Genomic DNA, 15,511 nt, shown 5'->3' with positions numbered 1-15,511 from the left:
GATTCCCACATATTCTGTCTCTTTTTTATTAGAAATGTAGAGCTGGCTCAGCAACCTACATTGTCACATAAATTGCATTTCATCTTTAATGACTGTGACGTTACTAATGTTCATTCTAAACTTACTGAAAAAAAAGTTCTGTTTGATAAGACGTCTTAAAAACCTAAGTAACTAATATAAATAAATTTCTACTCCAAAACACTACTGAAGACTTAAAAGAGACTCTAATTCCTTAATATTCGAACTCTGACATTCCATGTCAGGTGAATACATTTCTTTAACAGAACTGAAATATACTCTGTTAGACCATCTTGGAAATATTACCTAGCTACCGGTCTGGGCTTGCAGTTGGATGGAAATAAGCAGCTGGAAGAGTCTCTTCCAGCAACCTATGCTGGTGCTCTGGTGCTTCATAGACACAAATCTGTCTGAGTTGGGTGGTCTTCCATAACTCGTCTAGAGTACCAGCAAAGGTGCTTGGATGCCATTGTATTGAATACTTATCTCCTAATTTTGCTTCCTGGGCACACAGTCCCATTATAAAAGCTAATGTTCTCAAAAGCCATGTGCACAGACAAATTATTCTGCACTCCTCTGGAGTGTGGTGCTTCTCTGTTCCTGTCACCATCCAGGGAAGCAAACCAATTACCAATCAGTTATGGAAAAACAAAATAACTGCTTTTTACAGTTTCATTTTCAGAGTCTCATAGAACCACATTTTATATGACAATGTAGTCTGCTTCAAAACCAACACATCTTCATTCAAAGTTGTCTAAGCTGTAGGAAAAAAAAAAAAAAAATAGGAAGCCTTGCTATTTAAATTATTTTATTATTATTATTTTATTTCATATACATTACTACATACTAGTAGGTGAACCAATTCCACTGGAAAAAATACAACAAAGCAGCCCATTCCTTGGTCATTTTCAGTGCTACTTTTAATTCTCTAGGAATAAATCATCTTCATTCCAACATAAATAGTTCATCGTTCATTTGCAAAACCAACAGAAAATCACGTTTATCTTGATGTCTCTTCTTGACATTCATTCATGGGTTGGTTCTAGTTGTTAACCAGTCTTGGCTCGAAATGAGGTTTATCATTTCCAATTGTGAAACACATGGCTGAATTTTCATGTTTATTTCAAATCATAGCACAGTAACTTTGGAAATAAATGTATTAACCCTTCAAGATCCACAAGAAACAATTTTCACTCATTTAATTTTTGAGTGACAAATTTATTTTGGAATAAACAGATATAAAACCTAGAAACTTTCAGCCACTTGAGTCACCCTCGTGATATCTCGGGAGTCTCACTTGGGGCTCCTCGGTCATAAGGAAGAGGAAGAGGTGGCATATTTTGATTTTAATTCTATGAGGAATTTTGCTCTTCTAGAGGTGTTCTAAATGCTTACTTTGCCATAATAAGAAGCAATATTTTTCTGTATTCCAGTGTCACTTGTCAAATAGATTAACTTAACTACTCTGTACAGATAGGATTTAGCATCAGTTCAATGCTATACACATGAAAAGTGTCATTTCAGAAATATAGAGAGGTACAAATGCTTTATAATTCAATTTCCAAACATCTCATACTGAGTATGTTTTTCAGAAGTTAAAAATGATGTTTTGCACCAAAGATTACAAGAAAAGAAGCAAAATCATGACTTTTAGCTTTCTAGACTGAATTACCAATAGGCTATTAGAAATAAAAAGGAGTCCAGCTGTCATAAAATATATCAGCCGCTACTGATAAACACAATTTAAACTGAGAGAAAAAAAGAAGCCTACTTGTTCAAATTACCTGTATGCTACCACAAATGTGAGCATAAGAAAGACAGTAAGGGAGAGAAATTTCTAGAAATGTGTTTTGTCAGCATTAAATAGTCATGAGAAAGAACACTGTGTATAATACAATGGCTAAATATGTCATTCAGGATTCTACTACATTTATATTCTGATAAATCAGCTGGATGACAAAAGACTTTCAGAACTTTAACACGTCTCTCTATTAAAAGTACTACTAGAGATTCCATGCAACTTCTTAACAGCCACAGCTTATCTTAGCTTTTACTAGTCAGAAGCATGGAAATAAGAAATCTGGATCTGTAAATGTTAGTTGCCTGGGAGTCTGAATTGATGATAGTTTATCCTTATGGAATATATTGTAATCGCTATCTATAAAACCCTAATCAGAAAAAAGATGTATCACTCAAGCTTTGTAGCACTGATCCCATTATCTTTCATCTGTTCCTGAACATCTTCAGAGCACAATGATTATTATATATGTTCTTGGCATCTGTAACAGAAACCTCTACAGCTGCAGTTATACATTACATGGTCCATATTGCTAGGATCTATTAGACGTCACATGCTGTGGCTCAGTGATTTCTTCATTATATCCTCTTTACTGGATACTTCTAAGCCTTTCTGACTGTCACCCAGCCCATCTATAATCAGAAATTGGAACATCTGCTCCTGCAATAAAATATTTCCTTTTGTCTAGGATTCCTCACTCTTTACGAAAGCACAAATAAACCCTCCCAAATACCACTGTACCAATTTTGTCAGCAGTACAGTTCTGGTGTCTTCACCTTCTACCTTAATTCATGTAAGGGACACGTGTTCTCATCAATACTTCTCCCTCTCCTAGAATTCAAATGTCCCATGATCTGTGGAAAATTCCCTTGATTTGTTTCCTGCAAAAGCTTTATCCCTTCTAATAACTGAAAAAAATAAAAAATAAAAAAAAAAAAATAAATCTCATGCAGCTTTTCATGCTTAATGCTCTGTCATTTTGGTGCTACTGCTGTTTCCCTCTGTGTAAGTAAAAGGATAACCCACCATCCTCATTTTTCTTAGAAAAACAGTTATTTCCAACAGCAAAACACTGTGAAAGCTTCAAGGCATACAGAAGGAGATGGCTTTCTTTTTCTTATATAAATAAAATAAAACTATGAATGAGTTTTAAAAAAATAATAATCATTTGTGCCCTTCTGATAGCTTATTTTATAAACATAAATTTTTGCCTAAACAGGATTTGGAAGTGTACTTAAAATATCCTGTGGTTCTGCTGTGATGGTTTTTCAAGGCTCATGAGTGGTTTTTGCATGGATTTTAACCCTGAGGCTAAAATGGAAGGCATTAAAAAAAAATCTAGTTAGACTTTCTTACCATCAAATACATGCATTTACAATTATTTTAATTAGTCCTGAAAAAAAAAAAGTAAAAAAAAAAAAGTGTGTATTAATTTTAATTTTAATACCACATTATATATTCAGGTAAACATATGTTCACTTATTTGAATGTGCAATTAGTCATAATTCCGCTTCCCCTTTTCTCTTTCGGCTTTAAAAAAAGATATCAAATCCCAAACACTATTAGTGTAATGCTATGATTGAGGAATTACACTTACTAGAGTAAAGAGACTCAAAGGATGGTTTCCAGAGCAACCAAAATTCAGCCAGCTTGCACTTTGTGCATCTCCTGAAGGGAAAGTCTGCCTCCTTCTCACAGCTGGACTGAATCCTGGCAGTTACCTCTGGCTGCTAAATGGCTCTGCATCTGTTTTGTCCTTTTGCAAACTGCTGCAGCCACATAGCAGCTGTTTTCCCTCTGCCACAGATCCAGCCACCAGCTGCTAGCTGGCTGGGGGTGGTCCAGATCAGATGTCTCTCAACACCCCTCATCTTTCTCTGGAACCTCTCTCAGGAGCTTTCTATGATGTCAAACAACAGCACAATTTCTCTCTCTGTCCTACCACATGCATGTAGTCATATTAAGACTCTTCTGTGCCACTTACTTGGATAGCATAATTTGTCCTGAAAGCCTTTAACCTAGTATCCTCATCTGTGAGATGCCAAGCTGTCCCCAGTCCTGCCGATATCCTGGGTTCTGAATTCCATCCAGAAGACATTCAGGAGGTAAAGGCTGAGTAGCTTCAGGGTCAGGGCCTTCACACTCTAATTGAGTCTTAACTCACAAGGGTGAGATATACAGGTGGAAGCAGCATAGAAGTGCAGAAGACTCCAATGTAATACACATAGGAGTTAAAAATTATACTATTCACAATAGTCACCAGAAAATATCCCACTCCCAGTTTCATACATCCAGCTCCTACTGAAGAAAAAGAAAAAAAAAGTGAAAAAAAAGTAAGACTGCATATCTGGAGGCTGAATTTTGTCATGTTTATATAAACACTGACTATTTAATTCAGTCTTGGTGCCAAGAGTTTTAAATCAGTTAACTGTTTTATACTGTAAATCTTCTGTACTCTTGAAACTGTATATAGCCATTCAAAACTGGCTGTAACATTGCCAAGTATTAAACTATTAATATATATATATGTATATATATAATATGAATGGAGGAATACTCTTCCACTAGGGACTGATACCATTATAAAATAATCTTAAAAACATATTAGAATTATGGTAATGACATTTCCATTAAATCTACTGAAGCACAAGGCCAAAGCCTATGAGATCAGTGGCCAGAATACCATCACGCCCTGCTTTTCTAATACTCTCAAAACTTATTTTGAAGTGTTGGGTTTTAAAGCAAACTTCAAAAAACCCTGGACTGCTGACAAAGCAATAGGACTGATTCTTTTTTGAGACAGCAGCAAAGGTCTTGATATGGGTATTTGGGAAGAATCAGACAATCACAGAATCATAGGTGCTGGAAAGAACCTCAGGAGGACCCCCAGTCCAACCCCCTGCTAAAGCAGGTGACCTACAGCAGGTTGCACAGGAAAATGTCCAGACAGGCCTTGAATATGTTTCCTCACTCTTTGTTCTGTCACTGGACATCACTATAAAGAGCCTGCCCCCATTCACTTGACTGCATCCTTCAGATTTTTATGTGCATTGATAAGATGCCTCCTCATTCTTTTCTTCAGGCTGAACAGACTCTGGTTTCCCAGTGTTTCCTCATAGGGAGATGCTCGAGGCACCAGAAATCTTTGTAGCACTTCACAGGACACCCTCTAGAAGTTCCTTGTCTTTCTTGAACTGAGGAGCCCAGAACTGGACCCAGTTCTCCAGATGTGGACTCACTGAGGCAGAGCAGAAAACATCTGATGCTTTCCACAAAGCAATGCAATGGGCGTAAACGTAGAAATTAAATATATAAACTGAAACAATTTCAATTCCTTCCTGTCTCTGTAGTGTTTCAGGCAGAGAAACAAAGAATAGAGATAATATGGAAAAAATAAAAATAAAAATAAAAAGTGAGCAGAACATCACTTCTCGTATTAATAAGGTAAGGAAAATCCAATAAGAATAACTTTCTAGAGAAAAGCTTTAGATTTCAGAATAAAATGTTTAGAAAAAAATATTTAGAACAAAAGCAGCTGAACACATTAAACCAGGAGAAAAAATATTAGCTTAGCTATTGCATAATATTTATAGCTCTAGAACATTCATACAGTATCTCTTAAATTAATCTGATTTTAGGAGTCTAATGAGGCTAATACAGAAAAATTTACTGTCATTACTTGAAACATCAACTTTTTTTACATATTGATGTCGTTAATAAGCATTCTGAATATTACTGGCTAAGTTCCATACAATTAAAAACAAACAGTGATGAAGAGTTTACTCACCATAGAGAGTTTAATGTTGTCTGTATCCTATGTTTAACAGTGGTCCAACGTCCGCTCCCAGCTGTACAGAATCACGGAGTGGCTGAGGCTGTCAAGGCTCTCTGGGTCCTTGTGACCCACTCCCTGCTTCAGTAGTTCCACCCAGAACAGGGACCCAGGACCATGTGCAGGTGGCCTTGGAAGAAAGGAAGAGATCCCTCAGGCTCTGAGCAATTTGTGCCAATGTTGGTACAGCACAGAAGTGCTGCCTGGTGTTAGGAGGGAGCTGATCCCTTTGAGTCTCCTCCAGGCTTAGCAGTCACAGCCCTTTCAACCTCTCTTCAAAAGAGATGCTCCAGTCTCTATATCATCATTTTGACCATCTGTTGGACTTTCTCCAGTATGCCAATGTCTCTCATACTTGAGGGCCCAGAACTAAACCTGGTACTTTAGATGTGGCACAATCAGTGCTGAGCAGAGTTTATACAACTGAAAAAGAGCATAATGTCATAACAAGAAAAAGCTTATTTGATTCAATGCTTTCTTCCTCATTGCTACAAAACTTTTTGATATCAGGTCTCCTTTTTTCTTTCATTTTGCCAATAAGTTTGCAGGTTCCTGGAGTAAAGAACAAGCTCTTTATTGACTATGTAAACTTTTATGCTCAATACTGCCATTTGATGTTAAATAACAAAGTTCAGAGAAGAGAAAAAAACAATGAAGATCATCAGAAATATTTTGCTCCTGTCTTTGAGATCAAAATTTGCTTGAGATTTTGTTTGTGAAAGCAGCTAAGCTCTCTCATTACCTATAGAACTCAAGAAAATCTCTTTAGTCAGAATAGACTACATCCATTGAATGCAATTACATTATAGTTTACTTGTATAATAGTAGACTTGTTTGACTTCTTCACTAAATCAAATGGTAATGTCCCTTCTCTTGTAAACACAGCCCTAGCATTTCAGACCTTTTGTGCTAAGAAATGAAAGGATGACAAATTTACATACATATATGGATATAATGAAAGCATTTTCATTTTATGTGATATTAGTGAAAAGCATTATTAATAGCAATACATTAATTTCATGTGTCATGTCAGAATTTGTGTAAACATTTGCCGAATGAAATGCTTTTGATCTTTAAACTCTTTGGCATGTTCCTAAAAGAGTTTTCATCAATACAGTTTCGTGATTTCACTGGGACTGTACTAATCTAGATCTAGTTTTTCCAAGGTGTAACACTGTACTGAAAAAAAGCAAATAACCTCAGTTTTTTCTATTATGGTTGGAAATACAGCCAAGGGAGAACAGAGATCAGAACTTGATATCATGACAAAATATATGTATGACTAGAGGGAAGGCATATTTCTATTTGAATCTATGTCTCCTAGATTTCAGTGAATTTTGATGTCATGCTATCAACATTATTTAAATTATCCATGTAATTTGTATTCAACATAGATGGCATCAATAACTGTTAAATTCAATAATAATAAGCTTCATGCGGACTTGCCACTGCTGCGGACCTTCCAAATGCAGAACCATCTGGAGAAGATTTATGTATACACAGTACCTATTTTGTGTTTCCTAATATGTATTTGAGGATTTAAATACCTGAACAAATACCTCTCTTCCTCCAAAAATAAATAAATAAATAAATAAAATAAAAACATCTGCTTAATTCACTTCTGTTCACCCCATGGTGTTCATTTAGATTAGTGCTGCTACAATAATTTAGTTCCACCTCATAAGATAATGAGTATAAATTTTATTTCTGTTAGCTGTACTGTAGGATAAATATCTTGAATGCAAAAGTGAGAGAACAGAAGAAGCTATTCATTTGGTAAGATTTTAAAGTAATTATAATTTTAAAGTAATTATAATTCTTTCTCCTCCAAACCAACCAACCAAACAAACAAAGGTTTTGGCAAGAAACACTGTAAAGCAAATCATTACTAAATTTTCTCCTCCTTCCAGTTGAGAAGACTGGATTTATTTATTTATTTATGTTTAACCAAGTGATGTGAATACCACTCTGAAAACCAGTTCTAACTTCAGCTCAACTAGGTACTTTCTCTACAGTGATAGAAAGGACAGATGCGAATCACAGAATAATAGAATCATAAATGAAAGCTTTTTCTGGCTTTTACTTCTAACATTTGATTATTAGTGCTCTGGAATACTCCTTCACGAGTAATGTGTACATAGAGAACATAAGAAGTCCTCATGTGGTTTGCTAGCTAATACATGGTGAATTCCATAGTCTCCTTCCAGTGATTTTCTGTCCTTCCAGTCAGGACTGATACACTCGAGTATTTTGCCTGATCAGAGTCATAAGTGATCTGTGCATTCAGGTTCAGATTTTGAAGAAACTACAAAAAAAGGTTTATTGATGAATACAAAATTGCTTGTGGGAGAATGTTAGCTGCTCCTCTATGTGCCTCTCAGAAGCTTGTGCAGGTACAGTACCTGCAGCAATATCCTCCATCCATATGAAGTTGTCTCAGTCTGTCCTGATCACAAATATTCAGTAAAGGACAACCAATGTCATTCATGTCATTAGTGCAGCAGGATGTGATTAATTCCTTGCAAAGAAATCCAAGAACTGAGTTAATTATGCAAGTCAACCGAACATATAAAATGTCAGAAGATATGACTTCCTTCCCTTTTCATGTATTTTCTCCATTATGTTTGACAGCATGTTATTTTTTCAGCCTTCAAAACAAGTATGAGGGGCACACATATGGGAGTCATTCTTAGTTAGAATTCTGATCCAAATGTTCAAAGGATGGGATTCCATTGATCAATATGTATATTTGCAGTGGACATCTACCTATGAACTAGTCATACATCTTCCTTCTGTTTTCAGAATAAAGAAACTGATACTTCTGAGATATGGTACATACCATTTTAATGAAGGCATAAAAAATAGGCCTGGTAATTGAGTTGTGAATTTCCTATTTTTCTCCATTGGCTCAGAAAAGAATATGGAGGGATAGCTCACCTGTGGATGAGAATCCGTATATCCAAATTCATATCTAGTTTGATGAATCTTGCCAAAAAACAATCAAGTGAAAATCTGAAGTCATAGATAGAAAGGAATAGGATGAGCACCCGCCTCTCCAAAAGCAGAAAAGAAACAACCACCAAGATGCAGGGAAGCATTAAGAGCTAGGAAAGAAGAGATGTTAACACTGTGCCAACTGGCTCTGCAGAAAAATACATCTCTAAGAAGTCCTACCAGTTAAAATGATCTTGTTGCCTTTAGATTAATGTGATGTGATGAAAATATCTTCTTTCAATATGCCAGAAGTAATTCTATTTATTCTATAATCTTGGCTTTGTCCTATTTCTATTTTTTTGATAGCTATACTGTTCTGTAGGAGTCTTCTTCCTCTGCAATATTGGTTTACATGTGTTGGCAAATGAAATGCTATTCAGATTAACACTAGCTTTTTTGCATAAAAAAATTGCTTCAAATATAAATATTTCACTGCAACAATGACTGACTCAAGTATAGTAAAGAGTGATCAGGGATCTTTGTGTTCTTTAAAGTTAAATATTCCTAAGAAAGAAAACTAATTTATGAGCTCACTGAGCACTCTAAGGAACTACTCATCTGAGGCTACAACAGTCTGCTTCAGACCTGTGCTCACAAAGCTGGCAAGCTGAGGGCACCTCTTTTCTCCTCAGTTTCTAATCAGTGTACACTTTGCAATGTTTTGTCTGTTAAAATGATTGTGCTATTTCATATTTCTGTTTCATCAGGAAAAATTATAATGTAATACTTTATAATCCTTACTACCATTTCACTGAACAAGTAAAGCTGTTCAACTGCAACATAAATAAAGAAAATAAAATAAAAAATAATGTTCTTTATGTCTGCAAGGTAGAATGGTTTTATGTTCTGAATGTATATAAAATAAAAATAATTCAAATCTTAACAAAAATTTAACAAAAAAAAAATAAAATCAAATCTTAACATTTCAAATGACATAGAAATCCTTGCCATTGCAGGATGCTTTTACCATTGTATTACACCTCAAAAGTATAATCTTGGGAGTTAAGGAGATCAAGCAAAATGGCAGTGTGTCCATATAGTAAATAAGACCTGCATGTAAATACGTAGAAACTATATCCATAACAAGCCTGCTAGCAGGGTGGTAAGTATGGTATAAATGTTTGTGCTTGTGAATGTTTTCATAACAGTGTTTAAATATACAAAGGCTTGAGTTGTGTTCCCAGCGCTGCCTCACTGAGTGTTTAGCCATATGTAAACACATCAAACAACATAATATTTGCCTTTATATTGCACAGCATCCAAACCATCTTACACACAGTGCTTTCTCTTACTGCAATCAAAACTATTGAATAGAATGCTGAGGTCTTTTTCTTACCTTTTAATCAGGATTTCACATTACAAAAGGCATTCTGAACTTACCATTTGTTTTAGTGTACATTAGGTTTTCATAGAGATGGTTTGAGCAGAAGTGAAGCTGTGCCAGCTCAACTTCAATCCACTTGTCATATCTCCAGAGTGGTTTTCTAAGCAGAATGTGATTTACTGACTTCTGTGAGCATCTATAATTGTCTGCTGCTTGAGGTATATAGCAATTCAGTCTGCCTTCATGTAGCAGGTCTTCCTATGCAGGGTGTTCTTTCTTCCTCATGGAGATACAAGATGGAGAAAAGAATACCAGATAAAAAAAAAAAAAAAAAAAGCAGAAAATATTTTCTTAGACTACCAGTTTTTATGTTGAAACAATCTTTCTATAGATGCCTGTGGCAGATTTAGTTTTGTATCCTGTCATTTCACAGAATCCTACTTTGTATTTTGCATCAAAACATTACTTTGTGTTATGCAATGCAGAAAATGTCACTGCTAAAATGCAGCATTTTCCATAATGACTATTACAGCCATGTGTTTCACTATCATTTATCTCTTATCTATGTAAGATCCTGCTATTTACAGACAACCTGAGAAATTACACTTCAGAGTTGTTTTAATTATGAAATGTGTAGAAGAGACACTGGATGCATTTACCAGCCCAGGAAGAAGCAGTGGAAAATGTGGGTAGTTGCTAGGCTGCTTTATGACATCAGCTCAGGAAACTGTGCTGATCAATCACGGAAGAAAACTTCTTATCTCAAAATTCTCCCACACAGAGGCCCATTTCAGTACCTGGGGCTTTGAAAAAGAAAAAAAGAAAAGAAGAAAAAAAAAAAAAAAAAGTACAGAACAGCAAATGCTAGAGGAAACAAAACCAATTAAATGCTAATATTCTGTTCTGGGTCATGGATTTGTTTTATGCAGTCTAGCAATAAAGGGTTGTAAAATTTCAAGTGCTGAGAAGGTACTTTTTAATGTTTTAGGTTATACCATGCTTGTTAAATTAAATTCACATTTTCTAAATGTTGAAGCTTGAGATATTGTCAGTCTTGGGATGGATTTTACTGGGTGTGAAAAGGCTGTAATGTTTTCAGTGTAGCTACATCAGTTCCTGTAGATGGAGGCATTTTTAACACTTTCGTGAGTTCCTCTGATACATTCTAGCCTCTTCCTCTTCCCTCTGAGAAATGAATTTTTGTTACAGGATCTAAGAACATTAACAGACCTGCTAAATTCATCTCCATTATTCGTTTGAATGTTTTATGACTAAACTATGTCATCAACACAGATTATCATTGCCAGCCAGTGTAATATATCCAATAGGGATCCAGTAATACTGATTATATAAACCTAAAACTTGATTACTACGTCTGTTCAATTCAGCACTACCAGTAAATCCCTTCACCTGCTAAGCAAAGGCACTTTACTGTCAAGTAGTACCAGTGGGGGGAGTTAAGAGATGATCTGCTGCTAAGAAACCATGTCACAAGGGTCGAATCAACTGAGTCAGAAAGTGCAGTAGCAAATCCAAGGACGCAAGTGATCAATAAGTCCTTCCATGGCAATAGATTCTTATCTAGGATTTCATATGGGAAAGGACTTTAATGAAATTTGCCCTAATGCAGTTCTCCTTCATTCTTCACAGAATAATAGAACGGCTTATGTTGGAGGGGACCTTAAAGATCATCCAGTTCCATCCCCCTGCCCTGAGCAGGGCTGCCACCCACCAGCTCAGCTGCCCGTGGCCCTACCAACCTGGCCTTGAGCACCTCCAGGGATGGGGCACCACAACTTTCTCTGGGCAAGAGGCTCTCTTCTCCAGTTTTTCTAAACCATAGGGACTGGGTGACCTTGAGCAATTCCTGATGAGTTCAGGTTTAGTGATCACAGATATTCTCAAACACAAATCCTACAGATCCACATCAATTGTGCAGGTATACCAAGGAGGGAGAAGAAATAATTCCCTATAATGTGAAAGACTGTGACACAGTGTCACAGGATGATGAACGGCACCATTTGGAAATTCATCCCTGTAATTAAGTCAAGCAATTCTGAATATGAATTGACCTTTAAAAATCGTCAGCTATTTATCAAATTTCAAAGAAAAGACTGAAATTACTGGTATTTATAAATTTAACACAATTTGCATTTAGGCAGCAGCAGCTTTAACAGCAGGATCGAAATACATACACTGTTAAATAGGCAAAACAGGCAAGTGTGATAATAAACCAAGGGAAAAGAATAGATCCAGAACATAGGAGTTTTGTTAATGAGATACAGAGATTTGAAACTTGGTATGTATGGGAGATTGGTAATCACAGCCTGAACCTCTGATTAATCAGCTGAGGCAAGTATGGGGTCAGCTGGGGGAGCACAGGTGAGAGTGATGTAGCTGTGCTCCCGGAAGGGGTGGAGCTCGACTCCATCCCCTCTGAGACCTCATTTAAGGGCTGACTCCCGCTGAAGCAGTATCTCTTGGAGATTGCTCACTGGTGAGGACTGCCCCAGCTTCTTCAGCCAAGGCACCACCACTGGTGAGTTTTCGTTTACTTATAACTTCTGTGCATTTGCTACCACTGTATATTTATAACTAATACATTGGTATGAATTCTTCTAATCTTCTGCCTCTGTGGTTCTTGGGATACATGCTGAGGGTGTGAAGAACTATATCCATCTGTGGAGTAGGTAGGTCAGGATGTTCTGAGGCATCTGGAAATTGCATGTCCTGAGAAATCTCATAGCAATCTCCCCAATAACAGCCAAAGCTAATACAGGGCAGTTAGAGAACTTATAAAGCAATCCTAGTTTTTTAAAATCTTTTTTATTTATTGTAACTTAAGAAAATGATTTCTGACATAGATGTCAAGCTAGAATATTTCCTAAATATTTCCATCTGAAAGGAATGAGTCTGGAAAAAAATGAGAATATTAAATTTGGAGGATTAAAGGGTAGAGGGGATGGTGACTGTTGTCCAGTGTCCATACGCAAATGCACATGTTATCATCTTGTGCTTCTGTCATGGAAAATAGTCTTGACTTCCTAAGCAAGAAGAAATGGCAGCTAGGTACGTTATGTCACCTACCCCTGGAGGTATTGTAAAAATTCTAAAAACTTTTACAAGACTGTTCCTAGCAATAGAGACAGCTAGAGTGTGACCGCATGACACATAGTATGTTCTATCAGTTGGATATTTATATGACCAATCTGCAATGAAGACATTACAAGTATTTTTGTTGCTATAGTTACAAGAGTCTCATGGGCCATATATTGTGTCACTTTTGTCTTGCACTTATTCACTAGAGAAAGCAGCAATTTCATCTATTATTTATACAATTACTGTTTCTTTCACCTCTTTATTTCCATTCTGAACTATCACAGTCACTTCACTTTTCTATGGTTCTTTGACGGTGACTTACGTAGTTTCAGATTTGACAAATATGAAAATGGTAGATACAAATCTTCATATGGTATGCGAATAAAAATTCCAGACTCTGTTTTTTTTCTTTTTATTTTTTGATAAATACATAATCAATGTAAACAATATTCTTATCATTATTTTCAATTGTTTTCCAAGAACAGAGCATTATATTTACAAACGAACACATTGGCGAGAGCATGTGGAGTAAATTAGAGGAAGTACTTATCATATTTATTATATTAGTGTCTAGTAATTCAGCCATCCTTTGGTGTAAAGCTCGTTATTATTCCTCAGTAATCATACTGATTTAATGCTGGTTTACTGACAGTAGCTAAGATATACTTGTCCTGCATATGGTATTGTGGGAAAGTAATGAAGATAAGGAAAAATAAGAAATTGCCTCTTAGTTGGATTTATTATTACAGTCTTAAAATATTTTAAATACATTACAATTAAGTTGCCCACAATACTGGCAAAAACAACTGCCTAGAAAATAAAATCAGAATTACTGATCACAAAAAGTGCTCCACATATTTCAACACAGCATTGCAAGCCTTTTGCCTTCTGCAGAGTGAGTAAAGAAAAAGTACCATGCACTTGACTGAGCTTTTTGTGCTGTGCAATTTTGAGGCATGTGATGGGAAGACAGGGGGCTCAGGAATGACACAGTATGCAGGCACTATGGGAACACAACAGGAACACATCTGGATTCAGCTCCAAAGCCAGAAGTTTGATTGGTGCATGCCTGAAAAGGGACACAAAAGTCCCCCCTCCCCTCCTTTTTCATGTACTTATTTTTTAATCACAGTGTCAGGAATACACAATCAAGAATCACTTCTACAGATAAGAATGGCATTTATTGTTCATGCAGAGGACCATTCTCATAGCTTCACTGTAGCCTCTCTGGGCAAAGTGATAGTTTTTTATCGAAAGTATGTTATTGGTTTATAAAACTATCATCTGCTCTGATCTTTCCATTGTTATGGAAAGGTATGTAAAAATGTATCAACAAGTAAACAAACAAAAAGAACCACAAAGTAACGATAACCAAACCTAACAATGGTGGTATTTGATTCTGAAGAAGGCTAGTAATTTGTTACAGATTCTTGATGGTCAGAAGAGCATAGGCTCCAAAGGACAAGGCATTACAAGAAAGCAAGTTTCTTTCTGTGAGCACCAAACCAAGGTATGTTGCTGTGCTCCACAGAAACATAAATAAAACTGGGTAACCATCCCCTCATGCCCACCAAAATTCCAAGGACCTGCAGAGGCTACACACCCATGTTGTGTATGCTAGATTCCTCCTACAAAATGAAAAAGCATTTTAAATGTGGATGTGAACACTTAGCCTTAATTATGGTATGAATAAGTAATACAAGCAGTGAAGGTGAGGCAGCAGGACCTTCGTAAGGGCCTAGCAGGTCTACTTCGGGTTTCTGGGGCCTCTAGGCGTCACTGTGCTTCAGCAGGACTGAAGATTATGCTTCCCTTCACTCCCCCAAATTATAAGTAAAATCATTTCTGTCATCTTACTGCAGCATCTCAATAGCTGGAACTTCTTTATTACCATCAGATAACAGCCTAACTCAGTTCATTTTTAATCCTTCTGTAAACAAGGGACCAATCTCTGCCATGAAATTGTATTCAAGGATCTTCTCCAAACAGCCTGCTGCTCCTCTATGTTGACTCTGCAGCACAGAAGGAGGCTGGTGCCACCCTGCTACATCTAATATTTCATCCCAGATTTAGGCTGTTTGAGGAGTTTCCTTTCACACAGATGTTTGTGCCTATTTATGGACTTTATTATCCCATTCTGTCAGATTTACTGACATTTAGAGCCACTATAGCTGGAGCAATATTGGCAACTATGGAACAGGAGGCTGACACCCAGGACAGTTGCCACTGCACAGACCTCTTCAAGTAAGCTGCAAACACATATTGGTGTCTCTTACTCATCTTGACACTAAGCTGAAAAGAGCTATGAGGGCTGCTAACCTCAGCATCATCTCCTTTCATGTGTGAGTAATGAGTCCATATTCCCTAGGGGGAGATGAATGCTAATGGCCTGGAACCAAGAGGTGCTGAGCACTTAAAAGCATCTGCCGTAGTCATCTTCTTGTGC

General features: G+C 36.6%; 1 long non-coding RNA gene across 1 annotated transcript; it reads right to left on the bottom strand.

Annotated features, from left to right (window-relative positions):
* Nucleotides 1-846: 846 nt before the first annotated feature.
* LOC140248798 (uncharacterized) lies at nucleotides 847-10,246 on the bottom strand. Its single transcript, XR_011902889.1, has 3 exons — nucleotides 10,023-10,246; nucleotides 5,604-5,778; nucleotides 847-4,117 (listed from the first exon to the last, which is right to left on the bottom strand). It is a non-coding gene; the product is annotated as an uncharacterized lncRNA (long non-coding RNA).
* Nucleotides 10,247-15,511: the final 5,265 nt, after the last annotated feature.

The sequence above is a fragment of the Excalfactoria chinensis genome, chromosome 2 (assembly GCF_039878825.1).
Source record: "Excalfactoria chinensis isolate bCotChi1 chromosome 2, bCotChi1.hap2, whole genome shotgun sequence".
NCBI classification, from domain to species: domain Eukaryota; kingdom Metazoa; phylum Chordata; class Aves; order Galliformes; family Phasianidae; genus Excalfactoria; species Excalfactoria chinensis.
The sequence above is the reverse complement of the archived record's forward strand: the minus strand, read 5'-3'. Positions and strand labels throughout refer to the sequence as shown.